This window comes from Panthera onca, chromosome A3, assembly GCF_046562875.1.
Source record: "Panthera onca isolate mPanOnc1 chromosome A3, mPanOnc1 haplotype 2, whole genome shotgun sequence".
Lineage (NCBI taxonomy): Eukaryota > Metazoa > Chordata > Mammalia > Carnivora > Felidae > Panthera > Panthera onca.
The window spans coordinates 52900761-52916901 of NC_138341.1; the positions used below are offsets into that span (position 1 = coordinate 52900761).

Genomic DNA, 16141 nt, shown 5'->3' on the forward strand with positions numbered 1-16141 from the left:
CCTCCACTGCAGTACCTTCCCAAACCCTCTAGAAAAGTTGACCAGTTGGTAATTTTGTAAAAGCCCATCCTGCTGGCCCATGGGGGAGGAAAAGTTGATGTTTTAGGCAGCCAGGAAACTAAACTATCTCCTGAGATTTAAACACCCAGATAGCACCTCCTCATAAAAATTCTGTTGTTCTCCGAGCAGAAGGCCTGCTTGTATTTTCCATGGGGCTTTTCCTCACTGCCCTGTAGGCTCCCTTGATCTATATTTGCGTCACCTCATCTCCAGCAACCCACTATCTAACATTTCTTCCTCCGATTGATGCTCTTCAGTTGTGACATTCATCAGGAGAAAAAGAAAGAAAGGTTTAACCTTTTGGAACGGAGCAGTCCCTTTGGGTCCAAATGCCCTCATCCTTTCAACTTGCACCTCAGACCCCGATGAACCCAAATTGCACGGAGCTAGTGAGTGGTAACAAGGACAAGATGTTGGTGGAATAACCCCACTGTTTTCCAGCAGTAAAGAAAATAAATGCGCTTAATCATTCGTAGATGTGCTTCACCTACTAATCAGGGCACAACCCTCTCCAGCTGTTTTCTCTTCCCCTGTGGGAGGCGCCGCCTGCAGTGGGGAGAGGGCTCTGCTCCAGTGGGTGACTGTTCCCGGGCCAAGGATGGAGCCGCTCTGTCTGAGAGCGCCAGCTCTTGCAAGCCCGCCCTGCGGACAGTTGATCTGAGCTCTCAGTCTTGAGAAGTGAACCAGGGAGGTTGCGGGGGCGGGGGGGATTATCCTAGAAAATAGGATATGATATGTGTCTTCCCTTGAATATGCCTCATTAAATGAGGCAGGTACCTGTGGCCCTTGCAAATGGAGAAGAAGGTTGGACTGCAAGGTAGAAGCCCTTCCTCCGCCTGTGGTCTTCATCCCTGAGGGCACCACGGCCCCCAGGCTGGTCCTGGCTCAGCCAAGAATGCCCTCTGGGGGCCGTGATGTCATCTGACTCCACTGCTGGCCATGCAGAAGTGGGCGAATGGCCTCACTGTTTGGTCTTAAAGATAAAGTCATTAACTTTGTATAAAAGCATGTTTAGGCGCCCAATGAGGTCATTAGAAAGCATTGAAGAAGTCTGGATTGTTCTAAACCACTACCCATGCACTGTTCTTGGTTTTCCCCACTTTAGCTTCTTCGGAAAGGGCCTTGTTGTTTTTACCTGGGCTGTTTATCACTTGATAAGCTATTTTAGAGGCTCCAAAGGCAGAAATTTTCTGAAAATCTAGAACTTTGTTTATAGAAAAACCTTTCGCTTTGAGGATGGAGATAAATTGGTATGAACAGCTATTGGTATTTTTAGGTACTGCCTCCCTTATACTGGGGGGAAAGAATCCACTTTTATTTTGTCATACCAGTGAGTGTCTGCAGGTGACCTCTTGCTCCGTTGACAGTAATCGTGTGTGTGATGTGCGTCTCATCTAGAGGTTTCTGTTCCTACTTCTTGGCATTTTCTTTCACCTTCCCTCTTACCCTTATTCTCAACTTCTGCAGTGCCTTGCATAATACCTAACATTTAATGGTTGACTGATACACTTTTATTGATGACGAATAATTTACTTCGAGTCTCTTTCCTCTTCTCTCTCCTCTTCCTTTCCCTTCTTATCCTTACTCCCAAAATAGCATCGACATAGCAGCAGATAGGAACACTGACTTCTACCTTCCTTGGGGAAAAGGACTCCTTTCCCAAGGCTATGTGGCCTGTCCTAGCATTCCAGCCCCACACGCATCTCACCATCATGACACCCGCATTAGTGGGGGTGACCATCTCTGTTTCTCTCCCACAGCCACTGTAGGGGAGTATGAAGGACAATAGAAAGCTGGGCTATGCTCGTACAGGGCATAAAAGGTTGCTACAGAGGCAGGACATTTACAGCAGAAAAACCCAGAGCAGAGAATAGTCTCCTGGTCTGTGCATTTGCAGCTTGTGTGTCCTCTGGTCACAAGTGAGTGCAAAGCCTGTTTGCTTTGCTCCTTGTGGGCCCTTCTCTCTTGATCCTGGGATGCTTTAGTCCAGCCTGCAGGCGGTAATGGAAAGGATATGTGGTAAGTAGGGTTAGATACCGTGTAAGCTTCCAGAAAGCCTTGAACACAGCTACCGTTACCCAGAGACTGACTTATCCTGGATGTTGTATGTATGTCACATAGATGAGCCTGTGATTAACTTGGACAGAGATTCCTTGGACATGCCTGGGGATGACCAGGGGAGGAAACTTCATTCCAGTTTGTAGCATTCTGGGGGATCCGAGGGATCCTGAGAAGACTCTGGAAGGGAACTGTCAGTAAAAGCTCTTTAGAGAAGTTTGAGAACATCAGGACCAAGATAAACTGACTTGTGTGGCTTTGACTCTTGTGGGTATTGAGCCTCTAGGCCTGTGTTCTTGTTTGTTCAGTCATTTTTTTTTGCTTTTTAATTTTTTGAGGGAGGTGAGGTCCTCCATCTGAGGGGGTCAGGAAAGATATTTGAAGACATTGGTGTTTGAACTGGGCCTTGAAGGTTGACCATGGCCTAGGAAGGTGAAGAGAAAGCAGAGGAATAGCAGAGGCAGAGACAAGGTGAAGAGAGGAGGGCCCCCAAAACACAGCCCCCAAAATAGTCTTGTCAGCTCTGTATCTATTCTGTTCCATACCTGACCACCTCTTATGTCCTCCCCCGCCACCCCTCTCATCTTTCACCTGGACTTCTGCAGTGGTCTCAGCCCCATTCTTCCAGTTTCCACTCTTGCCTCCATAAGGTTTCTTCCCTTCTCAGTATCCCAAGCAATTCTTCTAATACCTACATCGGGTGCCCTTGTCCCTCTGCCCAAAACCTGCCAGTGGCTGCCCATCTGGGAAGGAAATCCAGACTCTCACCTCTCTCTATGAGAGACATCTGCCCTGGCATCTCTCCAGCCTTGTTTCTCACCACTATCCTGCTCCAGCCTTCTTGCTTTTCCTTGAACAGGCTGAATTTACTCTTACCCCAGTGCCTTTGCACTTGTTTTCTCTTCAGCTTTGGTTGCTCTTCACCCAGATATTTGCAGTCCTTTTTCCCTCATTCAAGTTGCCATTAGATGTCACCAGTTCAGAACATGATGACTCTATTTATCTGTCCACACACACACACCCGTGATGAAGAAGATGCTCCGATGTCTGAGTTATTTCTTGAAGACCTGTCACCACAGAAAAGTTCTACTGGTGTCTTCTTCCAGAATGAAGAACCTAGATTTTATAACGTCCTTTTAAAGCGTTCCTGCTCAAATAGGAATTCAAGTGTTGGCTTTTGTGGTTCACACACCCTGGCCATCCCTGGAACTGTCTGACAGGTTTGGCTTAAAAAGGAACTGAATTCATTCAGGAAGTATTGTTGAGAGCTATCTATGTGTCAGGTACTGTTCTTGGCACTGAGAATACAGCCAACCGAAAAATTCCATCTCCCCCGCCCTGACTTGATCCCAAGGAGACAGAAAATAAATAAGCATATGATAAATTGTCAGGTTATGACCATGCTGGGGATGGGGAGTAAGCCCCTTGCTTCATTACCTTGCTGGTTAGGTCTTCACAGAAGGATGATGTTGGACAATTAAAAAGCTCCCTGCAATGTCTTGTTCCTTTCCTGCCTAGATTACAAAAAGGACAGGAAAAGGGGGATGGAAGAGTTCTCTGTAACTGTAGCTTCATCTTGATGTGATAAAGGCTGTGCTTGACCCCCACTGGGAGTCCACTCTTCCGTGTAGCTAGGGGGTCACGAAATTGGATTAAACCACCCTTCTAGCAACTCTTGTGTTCTGCGCCCTTGGTCTCAGAGCTGACAGCCGGTTGACAACAGACTGAAAATTGTATTAATGACTTGTCCTCAGCTGAGAGATAGCGTGTCTACAATATGTCATCTATTTTATATTAGAAACCATCAAAGCAAGGCCAGTTTCCCTGAAACCAAGATGCTGGATTTCCTTGGTTGTTTCAAAGGCCTCAGATTCCTGATTGTACCTCCAGCCTCTCGTTGGAAGAAGACCCCTCACTTTCCCTCCCGTCGTCTCTCTCTGGCCTATTTCTATAGGGAACATGATTCTCCTCTGCTTCCTCTCATCTGACAGGCTCTCGGTTTGAGAGTGAGGCTCGGGGTACGTGGCAGCCCAGACCAGTCACCGACCCAAGCTGCTCATTGCCTCTCCCTGGGAGCCGCTGTCAGTAAAGGTTTATTGAGCACACTCATACAACACACTTCAAGACGTAAGAGAGCTGATTGTGCTTCTTGCCCTCTGAGCTTTCAGGCGGCTGGAATTCATAGTGATGGCAGAGCCTGGCCAGGGAGCGGGCTTTGTCCTCTGTACTTACACCCCACCAAGATGGTGGGCAGGGGGTGGTGCCGAGAGCTGTGGGGCTCAGCCATAGAAGGCTGAGCAGCGTCTTGTCTGCATTTCCAGAAAAGCTCAATTCGAGCTGCTTATGCCATGGTCTTCCTAGGAGAAGGACATTTTACTTGAACTTAGGGAAGCAGTATGACTGGACAATTTAGAATGTGGAGTAAAATAATTCAGCTTCATCGTGGTATCATTGTTATCAGCTATTTTTTTAATAGATTTTTTTTTTTTAGTAGTAGTTTCAGGGTTCTAGAAAAATTGAGTGTAAAGCACAGAGAATTCCCATATACTTCCTTACCCCACCCCACAAAATCTCCCCTACTGTTAACATCTTGCTTGAGTGTGGTACGTTTGCTACAGTTGACAAGCTAATATTAGTACATTACTATTAACTAAAATGAATGTTTTTTTAACAAAATGAATGAGTAAGCAAACAGCAGAATCAGACCTATAAGAGAGCACAAACTGATGGTTGCCAGAGGGAGTGAGGGGATGGGCAAAATGGGTGAAGGGAAGTGGGAGATCTAGGCTTCCAGTTATGGAATGAATGTCACGGTAAATAAAAGGCACTGCACAGGGAATACAGTCAATAATACTGTAAGAGTGATATATGGTGACAGATGGCATCTATCCTTGTGGTGAGCACAGCATAACCTACAGAGAAGTTGAATCACTGTGTTGCGTGCTTGAAATTAACGTAACATTGTATATGGACTCTACTCAAAAACATAATAATAAATGGGAGGATAGCATAAACAGTAGCTGTAAGCTCAAAGGTATCAACCACACTGTTATTACAGATCATAAATATGGTGGCCAACAGTAGAGAAAATGCTGAAGAAAGTATGGTAGAGCTGCAGGGCCAACCATTAAGTTCCAGGGCATAGAAAATGGCAATTCTGAAAACTGGGCAGTGCAGGAACAGCGCTTGTGGGAAAAAATCAAGATCTAAACCTGCAGGAAAAATATTCAGAAGGTGAAACAGTCAACTGCTAATTAAAGTGGTATCCCCCCCCCCCAAAAAAAAAGTTAATGCTTTTTTGAACTAAATTTAAACTAAAGTCCTGGTTTAGACAAGAGCTTATTCTTTGTGTTGTGCATTCTATGAGTTTTACAAATGGATGGTGACCTGTATCCCCCCCATCGTAGTATCCTACAGAGTAGTTGCTCTGTCCAGAAGCCCTCTGTGCTTCCCCTACTGCTCCCTCCCTCTCTCCTTCTAAACCCCTGGCAGCCACTGATCTTTTTACAGTCTCCACGGTTTTGCCATTTCCAGAATGTTGTATAACAGGGCTCACACAGTCACAGTTCGGAGCCTCATCTGATTGGCTTATTTCACTTAATAGCACACATTTAATGTTTTCCCCGGGGTCTCCTTGTGCTCGATAGCTAGCTCGTTTCTTTTTAGTGCTGAATAATATTCCATCATCTGGATGTACCACTGTTTATCCACTCATCTACTGAAGGACCTCTTGTTTACTTAAAAGTTTTGGCAATTATGAATAAAGCCACTATAGACGTGTGTGCAGGTTTTTCTGTGGACTTCAGTTTTGAGTCCTTTGGGTAAATACCAAGGAGCTCTATTGCTGGACCGTATGGTGACGTGATGTTCTGTTTTGCCACAAACCACCCAACTGTCCTCCAAAGTAGCTGCACCATCTCATTAGCTGGGTTTGGTTACTACACCACTTTCATTTAGAGGGGTCTGATTTTTCTAGTCAATGCTTCAGAAATACCCTGAATATTAATCAAGACCCTCTTCTCTCTGCCCTCCTCCCTGGGACTTACATGTGCAAGGTTGCCACCCATGTTGTTCTGTCATTCTCCTATTCTTGCCTGAGCTAAACCATCCTGGTGGAAAATGCCCTCTTTTCCCTGCTCCCTCTTCCCTTTTGCTTCTCATCTCTACCCTTGTGTCCCTCCAAAAATTCAAAAAAGTAAGTAGAGAAAGGGGCGGGAGCAGGACTGGCAGGGGAGACCCCATTCCCGTTTCCCCGTAGGAGAGCTACTATGTCCTCCCCAGGCTCTTGGTCTTCCCTTAAAATGCTTTAAGTTGACACCACTAAGAGGTACGTGATGCTCTCCACCCCCAAGCTGCGGGGACAGGCCTGCCCTCTTCCTTACTGATGTGTCTCCTGGCAGCAGACGAGACTTCTTCCATGTGACTAAGTGCTTTGGGGGCATTTACTGAGCAGCTGCGCTGCTTGTGACCAGAAGAACACGTTAGCCAGAGAAATTCATCAGGGGCCTGAAAATGAGGCAGTGGGCCAAGAGACAGAAGGATGCATCCCTACTCCTATCAGTTCCTTCCCCTTAGGGCTTCTGGGAGTCTCTCTGGAACCCCGTGACTATAAAACACTGGGAGTGGGTTCTGTTTGTGCTTTGTCAGTCTCGTTCCTTTATAGGTAGGCTTCATATTGTGCAACCCAAATGCTTCAGGTTAATACAGAGAGACAGATGAACATAAGAATAGGGGGAATCACTGAAGGGGGAGGGGAGCACCCCAGTTAAAGGAGAGCAAGCAGTTGAGCAGAAACCCTTTGTGAACTTCCCAAAGACCATTCACAAGGCTCTAACGAGTGACACTGTCCATTCATGTGACTTCTGCTGGCTTGTTCCATTTCCCCTGAGTTTTTGGTGCTTCTGCCCATGTGCATTTGAAGGCTGAATGCCTTGTGGTTGAAGGGACCATCCCTGTGGGGGTGCAGAATTTCTCAACAGGGTGCTGTATGAGCAGGATAAAATCCTGTGCATTATAGCAATTTAGCAGCCCTGTTCTGGCTGCCTAAATACCAGGAGTGCCCCCCAGTCATTGTGACAATCAGAAACTACCCCCACAGGTTTCCAGAGGCACGCTAGGGAGCACCACCAGCGATGAGAACCCCTGGGGTAGAGGTGGCCTGCTCAGGGTCTCCCAGTACAAGGAGGTCAATCCAGTACCTCCTGCCCACTCTTTGCCCGGGTCCTTTCCAGCTGCTGGCACCTGCACTTGTCACCCAGGCCCTTTCTCACCCATTCTTGCCTCTTCCTCTCCTACCCCTCACTTCCAGAGCCCAAGGAAAAGCACTTAGATATTTTCCCAGTCAGCAATGTGATGTGGGTTGAGAAACGTAGGGTTACAAGAACTTCAGGGTGTTTTCCCCTTAACTCTTAAAAATCCGTAGTTCTGGGAATCTGTTCCCTCTGTTTGCACCTCAGTGGCCCTCATCTGATCAAGAGAGTTCTCCTAAAGGGTGTTCTGTGGCCAGCCTTGAGAACACAGAACACAGTGGAAAGCTGACAGTGGTGATTGGCATTGGGGCATCGCTGACCCCTCTGTCCACCACCCCCTTCCTGGGATGATGTTGCATTGATCTGAAATTCTTCCAACTCATACTGGTATTTATCTTGGCCCAAGCATCCCAATGCCTTTTTTCAGGGTGGTTCCGGGGGTGTCCTGAGTGAAGCAGTGGGAAGGGATGAGTTTGTCACCACCAAGCTATTCACATGGAGGAAATGGGGCAGGGTTCAAGGATTGCTTATTTTTTATCTCCTCCCAGCACATAGCCTGCTTCTAAGCCACTAGCTGTTGAGTGCTGTGTACATATCGCTGAGGGATTGGCCTGGCTTTGTTGGGACTTCTGAGAGGCTACCTCTGCTGGTCTGAGGTCCAGGTGGAGCTACTGCTGACCCTTGGCCTGGAGGATGGCAATTCTGGGGCCACAAGGCCCGGGGAAACTGAGACGTGGCCATGGGTCTCTGTGGAGGGGAAGGGAGATTATAACATCCGGCAGACTCTTCCAGAGCTGGCATTTGATTTCTGGGTTTCCTGGCAGCGAGGTCTTGGCCCATCTGGTCCTGGTACTGGGGGGAATGAGCCCTGCAGATAAAGTCAGCACCTCTGCCGCTTCACCCTGGCCTGGTCTCTAGCCCAGTCCTCCACTCCTTCCATCCTCTGGGACTCTGGCAAAGTCAAGCATGGCCTTTTCCACAGACATTTTGATGCCTCGTATCAGCTGGCACAGGTTTCTGAGCGCCTCAGCTTGGCACAGTTTCTTGCGACCTTAGAGCTCAGCCCTGGTCGAGCCTGTTGGTGATTCAACAGCCGGGGATCTCCAGCCGGCTCGGGAGGGCTCCGGGATCCTCGCCCTGCTACCCTGCAGTCCCTGGACAGGGCCCTCGGCCAGCCAGCATGGGAGCTGGCCTGCCAGAAGAGGAAGTCTGACTCAGTACCCAGGTCTTTGCTAAGGCTTTAACTCTCCCCGAGAATGACTGCTTCCTCCCAACAAAAAAAGGACGTGGCATCGATCTGTGTGGGTGGGAGTGGGCACAGGGCCTTTCCCAGCCAGAGGAGGTGCTTGGTGCATCCTGGTTGACTGACTTTTTGATAAAGATATTTATGCTGTTCGCTTTGGCAGAGCAGGTCCTCTTAACCACCGAATCAGCGGCCGCATTGTGCTATGAGACTTTGGAGTGGGTGGGGGTGTTGGAAAAGGAAGATGTCCGCAGGGCGGTGTGAGGTGCAACATCACCTACCAGACCTTACAAACAAAGGTACCTCAACAAGCAGCCTCTGCATTCTCCTGTGAGGGTCTCTGTGGCTTTTTTTTTATTTGGTCCTTTTTTTTTTTTTTTTTTTTTTTTTTTTTGCATGCCTTTCCAGAAGTCGGAAAGAGCATCCATCACCTTTTGTAGCTGCCTTCCTTCTCTGATGCCTGTGCATGCAGTGTCACTCCTGGGCATTAATCAAGTTCTTGACTAAAAAGAACTCAAAGCACTTTGCAAATATTTGCATTTGCCCCTTGATGTAGGGGAAGAAAGACTAGATCAGAGGTGGTGGGAAATGAGGCCTGGGCTGAGAGAGGGAGATTGAGGGAGACGGCCCATGTGAGTGACTGCTCTGGGCCCCACAGCCACCCAGCGCTGAAGGGACTGATGGTGTCAGGGGGTGGAAGGAGAGGGTGTGCCTGCGGGAGAGGTCTGGAGGGCACTCTGGAGGATGTTGGGGTCTAGCGGGCCCAGAAGGCTGGGCGGAAGAGGCCAGGGCAGCAGGAAAGAACGAGTGTATTTAGGAGACCTGAACCAGGTAGATACATTTGGGTGGAATAAAGGGCTTGAATGGGGAGCATGAGAGATACTTGCAGAACATGGGTGAGTGTGTTTGCTTCACTTGAGTCTCCTCCTCCAGACTGCTAAGTCCCTGTGGCAAGTCCTGCCTTTGCCCAAAGAGCCCCTGGGCGTGTAGTGCTCAGCAAATGCTGGGGCTGGCCATCCTGCTGCACCAAGCCATTCTCTAGGCTCTGTACCCCTTCTGACACTGTGCCTTCCTCCTTAGGGTCACCAGGTGCAGGTCTTCCTGTTTTCTCATCAAGTTTTCAGGAAAAGCCTACAAAATGAGTTAAGGATGTGAAAATGGAGGTTTCTAGGGTCATGTCATCAAGTGACCAAGCAAGTCAGGGTCATCTTGGCGTGCAGGTTCAGGAGACTCGCTCCAGGCTCGGGGGAAGGACGGCACTCCCCGCTTTTCCTCTGCTGAGGCTAGTTCACTCTGTTATTGAAATAGAAGACACACTTTAACTCCCCTCCCACCACAATTGATGGTGCGGTCGGACATTTATAATGTAGTTCAGTGTGAATGGTTGCCAAGAATTGGAAGGATTATTTCTCACAGGAAGGATATGTTACAGACACTGTAAGAGAAGAGACTTTTAGTCCTTTTCTTTGTCTGCAGCACTCGGAATGGTGTCTGCCCTGTACTGGTGCTCAGCAAATACTTCTTGAATGAATGCATGCACGCATGCCAGGTTTCAAGAGTTCTTCATGAATAAGAACCAAGACTGAGAGCTGTAGCTCTGGAGGGTCCCACATAGAAGTGAGGAAGGAATTGTGAGGATCAGCTGGTTTTCCCATTCCCCCTCCGCACACTCTCAACACTCACCTCCCCCCCGACTCTGTTTTCAAGCTGGTGACCTCTTAGAGAAATTCAGTTCAACCCACATGTGTCAAAAACCTAACTTGGTGTGGGGCGCCTGGGTGGCTCAGTCGGTTAAGCCTCTGACTTCGGCTCAGGTCGTGATCTCACAGTTCGTGAGTTCGAGCCCCACATTGAGCTCTATGCGGACAGCTCAGAGCCTGCAGCCTGCTTCGGATTCTGTGTCTCCCTCTCTCTCTGCCCTCCCCCACTCATGCTCTGTCTCTCAAAAATAAATAAACGTTAAACAAAAAACCTAACTAGGTGCAAGGCATGGTGCCTACTGTGACGGCAGAGATGAGCGCTGCATGGTTCCTGGCTGCACCAGACGGGGAGATGAAGATGTGAAAAAACTTCCAAACTACAAGGCAGAATCCGATAAGGACTGCTCTAAAAACGAAATGATTATTTCTGACATTTGGGTGGGGATTTGACAGGCGAATTTGACTTCCATGGGTGGAAGAAGGGGCATGCCAACTTGAGAGATTAGAATATTCATGGCATCTCTCAATGACAGCTACCGGGTGTTGCGTGTTTGTTATGTGCCATTCAGTACACTCCACGTTTTCCATGTGTCCCCTCCCCCATTTAATCTTCACAACCCTGTGCAGGAGAGGGATATCTTTATCTCTTTCTACAGCAAAGAAAACTAAGGCTCAGACAACTAAGCAAATATCACAGAGCCACAAGGATTGGAGTCCGGGCCCTGGTAGCCTGAGCCCGTGGCACTGAGCTGAGTGAGGGCAGGTTGTGCACAGGGAAAGGGGGGGAGTGACAGGCAGCTGGAGTCCATGTGTCCAAAGAGAGTAGGCAGGAGGAAGCAGATGGAAATGGGGTTTGGGACCAGGTTCTGTACCTTACATCTCTGCTCAGGACTTCAGACTGAATTCTCTGAGCGGGGAGCCTGCGGGAAGTTTAGAGGAAAGAAGTGCTATGGCCCAGCAAGTGTTTCAGGAAACTCACTCTGGCAGCAGGAGCAAAGGTAAAAAAAAAAAAAGGCTGTTGGCAGGCAAACCAGTTAGGCAACTATTATGATAGCTCAGGAGGGATGATGAGGCCTGAATTGGGGCATTGGCAGTAGGGACATGGGGTGGGGGTGGGGGGTGATGGATGAGATGGATAGTGTGGGGGTGATCTGTGTAGGAGGCCTTGGCTTGAATATGGAGTAAAGGGGAGGGAGGGGTAGACGATGTCTTTCGGGTCCTCGGCCCCACCCAGAAGCCAGGCGGAGGTGGAACAGGTCAGGGATGAGACGGAGTTTATTTTTGAACACATGGTTTGAGGTGCAGTCTTCTGGAGAGTGGTCAGGGTGCTTAGGGCATGGAAGCAGGGGAAGTATCTATGGAGATGTGATCTCCATGGGTGCCTTTGGCAGCCCATACTCCTCTTCCTTTGCTTTAGTATGGAAGGTTCTATTTTTTTCTGATTTCGTATACTCCATTTTATTTTATTTAATCCTTGCAGTGGCCATGTGAAGAGTTATCCTTATTCATGAATGAGGATATGCCAAGGCTCAGCAAAGTTAGATAACACACCTTGAGGTGTCACAGGTAAGGAGTGGTAGATCTAGGATTTGCACCCAGTTCTGACAGCAAGGCTCCTTTCTGCTCTGCCATAACAGGCCCTGAGTCAGAATTAGAAAAGGGTGGAGGGCTGAAGTCTAGGCACCCATCTGCTCGTCTCTTCCTCCCTAATCCTGAAGGTTCATTCTGAATACATTGTTTTTTTTTTCCATCTGCAGATATATTGAGATGGTTATGGAAAATACCTATGAGCATGCGGGTAACACTGGTTTATCTTCTGTGATGTCATAATCATGAGGTATTGCCTTAACCTCATCACGGTGGACTTTGCCACTTATGGCCACCCCAGGGGTCATCAGGAAGGGCACCCTGGTCCCAAGCGCACTGACCTGAGTGCATTGCATTCCCCTGTGGATGGCAAGCCTGTAGTATATTATTAAGACTGTGTTGAAAACGTAGAGATGGAAAGTGCTTGTTTAGGATTAGATTTAGGGTCTCCTCCATCTTCTGATATTTGATGTAAACGCCATGCTAAATTGAAGGACAAAATTACCATAAACCAAGTTCACTCACTGAGACAAGAACGCAAAGCCTTTACTTTGTCTGATCCTCCTTCAGGGCAGGGATCTACCTACAAAGTGTTGGAATGAAGCCAGTGGGCCCCCTTGTCCCCTAGCTAGATGGTCGAGGAAGATGGACAGCCTTGTATCTTCATAGATGCCTGGAATTTATGGACTGGGCAGATATTCTGGCCCAAGTCTGCCATTTAAAGACAAAGAGCCTAAGATTGAGAGAGGTGAAGTGACTTGCTAAAGGTGACCACATTCATAGTTCACCCTAGTCTCTGGACTCCGTTAGCCTGTGTTCCCTAGGTCACAATGGATACCTGGCTTCTAGGCAGGACAAAAAAAGGAGGAGGAGGTGGTCTTCTCTAGCATGTCTGTGTTCTTTGTACTTCACGAGACAAGCAAAAACAAAGTGAGGCCAACTGGAACTTGTGATATGAGCTTGCAACGTCTGTCACTAATAAGCTAGGTGACCTTGGGCAGGTTATTTAATCTCCTATACCTCTGCTTTCTTACCTCCAGAATGGGAGCCTAATAGGACCTACTTCCTAGGACTTGCTCTGAGTACTGAATGAAACTATGCGGGGCATGTAGTAAGTGCTCAAGCAAATGTTCCTGCTTATTACTATTACTAATGCCATCAGCCAGAATGGTAATCGTGACTGAATCATGTGAGGAGGGAGCTTGGGAGACCAATCAGACTCCAGTGATTTTCCCTCTGCCACCTGCCACTGGCATAGAAACATCTTCCTGATTAACTTGTCATGTCATGGCTGTGTTTGGACAAAGGGGCCAGGACCTCACCTGTATGGGTTTGTAACTAAAAGCTGCCCCCTCCCTTGCATAGTTGGTTTTCTTTCATGAGCACCAGGACCTGCCACCTGAGACACAACACTAACTTTTTCAGATAATTTCTCTGTAAGGCTGTCTCCTTGGGTAGCAGGGTCCAGCTTGTGTTTTAAAAGCAGTGTTCCAGATGCTGGGATGGTAAAAGAAAGAGCCCTCTGTCCCATAAGCCTGTCTGCCCATGGTGATTCATTCCCATGTCACATATTTCTACACTCTCCCTGCTATCCCCAGAGTATTCCTAATCCTGTCTGGCCAGTTCTTCCACAAATTCCTCTGCAGCTTTTCCTGACATCCTCTGAAGCCGGTGTCACTGGTGTATCCATAAGCAGGGGCAAATACGAATTGCCGCCCCTTCCTTGGAGAGAAACCATGGACTCTTCTGAGGGCCATCCTCCCCACACCCGGGCGATGGAGGATGCCATGTGGCTGCTTTCTGCTATGACCTGTAGGGATATCCTCTCCAGGGGCAGGCTCTTTGTCTCCTGGTCCCGCCAGCTTTCCGCTTTGTCCCTACCTGCAGTGTGTTCTTTTCTTTTTTTTCCTTCCTAATCAGTTCTTATCCTGAAGCCAGCATCTTCACCTAGATCAAAACGTTTTGCATTTAAAAATACAGATAAAGTCATACAATATTGCAGTTTTTGCTATGCAGTTAAAACCCTGCCACATTTGCAGGTAAAATTTAAATGTTGGGATGTAATTCATAGTATTTTTTTTAATGTATATTATTTTTGAGAGAGAGAGAGACAGAGTGCGAGTAGGAGAGGAGCAAAGAGAGGGAGACACAGAATCAGAAGCAGGCTCCAGGCTCTGAGCTGTCAGCACAGAGCCCAAGGCGGGGCTCGAACCCACGGACCACGAGATCATGACCTGAGCTGAAGTTGGCTTAACCAACTGAGCCACCCAGGCTCAGAATTGGGATGTAATTCATAAAGGAAGAGGCCTTAGAAGCTGTACCGAAGGCCCTGGGTACGATGTGACCCATTTACACAGTTTTGTGCCCACACGATTGCCCCGTGCATGTCCCTGTAGACTTCATGCTGAACTGCAGGATGCTTGCTCTAGGTACCACCCACCACTTCCTTAGTTCCTGGCTGTGTCCCTTATGACCTTCCAATCCCAAGTATGGTAGGAGAGGAAGGGGAGATCTTGGCTCACCCCCACCAGCACCCACCCTCCCTGCTGCTTCTCTCTCCTGCCTGCATTGTTTCTTTACCCATAGGTCTTTTCTCAGAGCCTCCTTTAAATCCAGGGTACACTTTATCCAAAAGGACCTCCTGCAGCCTCTCTCCATCTTCTCCACATCTCCCTGACACCACCACCTCGCCTTCACCCCTTCACTCGGGCAGCCTGACTTAGGGGATCTGAAACTGGATGGCATATGGAACTCTTGATTTTTGGGGTGGGGGGTGGCAGGGGGAGGGGAGGGAGAGGAACAACTGATCCCAACAGTGGAGTAGGTCAGAGCCTGGAAGCAAATACTGGCTGTCACAGAGGCCAGAGCCTGAGGCTGCTTCTCCCCTATCTGGGCACCAGAGCTGAGTATCCACAGAGGGAGGTGGCCACAAGGCTGGCAGGTGGGATAGGATAGAGAATGTCCCATGCTAAAGGCCCAGCCTGGGGCCCAGTCCCATACATGAGTTAGGGGCTGTGTTGAGGGGCTGGGGAAGGAGGTGCTCCTCTGTGGCCCAGGGAAGATAGGGACCCAGCACCTCTCAAAGCATTTTCCATTGGTACATCAGTGGATGGGTTTCATGGTGGCTTCAGTCTGTGAACTCATGAGATAAAAATGCTAACCTCTTTTATGGCATTCTTGCTGTTGTAAACTTTTATTTACTCTCCAAACAGCTGAATTATAAGCACTGCAACCCTTGTCCCCCCTTGAGGGCAGGCCTGGGTTTCTACTCTACTTTGGGTGGGGGATCAGCTTTCATAGGTTTTTTCTTCCCTCCCTTCTTCCCCTTATTTTTTTTTTTTTTTCTTTTTTGGAATCCACACAATCCAGGCATTCCCCTGTTTGGAGCTGTTTAAGCAGAAATATGCTGGCAAGAGCAGCCTGGTAGGGATTCTTGCCCCGGAGGGAGGCCGCTGGGGGATCCCTGCAGCCTCCAAGCTTCTGCCTGAACTCAGTGTTGTCTTCCTGGAGCCACTGCATGTGGCAGCTGTACTGTCCCCACACAGGTGCCCCAGACTGTACTGTTCTGATGAGCCTCAGAGCCTTCCAGGGCCACGTGTTTCTGGAAGACCTTCACACAGCCCGACTTTTCCAAGCATAGCCACGGGGCTGGCAGTCCAGGCACCTGGGCTTACACAGACTAGGCAGCAGGGGGTCTGGGTGTTCACACCCTGGCTCCTCAGACCTTGCTCAGAGCGGGGTGCAGGGGGGATTTGGGGTCTGCTTTCAGAATACAGAGATCAAGCTTAACTGCGGGGCCTGCCGAATCTGTGCATTTGTGCATTTGGGGGTTGTAGCTGGTGAGTACACACCCACCAGTGTTTTGTGACAGACTATGGTTAGAGGACTCCCGAGTGGTGTGGTGATAAAACACTGTCTCGGGCATGGGCATGGGACAGACTTGAACTTGACTGCAAGAGCTTGGGCAAATTCCTAACCTCTGTAAAGCCTCCGTTTCCTCACCTGTTAAACCGTGTGTTTCCAGAGGCTGGACCAGAAGGCAGGGAGGCTGGGAGGTGCCTAGATTGTGGGTAATCATGAAGATGAAATAAGATAGCACATAAGTGGTACCCGCCCCCACTCGGGGGCTGAAGGAGGTCTGACCCCTCTCCTCTGGTCTGGGCCCCTCCGGAAAGCAGAGGCCTCACCTCTCATCACCAGAAGCTGTGCCTGAACAGAGATTGCAGAGAGATGCTCGGGCATTA

At 48.7% G+C, this 16141-nt stretch overlaps 1 protein-coding gene across 4 annotated transcripts in view; it reads left to right on the forward strand.

Moving 5' to 3' along the window:
- TGFA (transforming growth factor alpha) overlaps nucleotides 1–16141 on the forward strand; it is a 116352-nt gene that overhangs the window by 18589 nt on the left and 81622 nt on the right. The gene's annotated exons all lie outside the window — the stretch shown is intronic.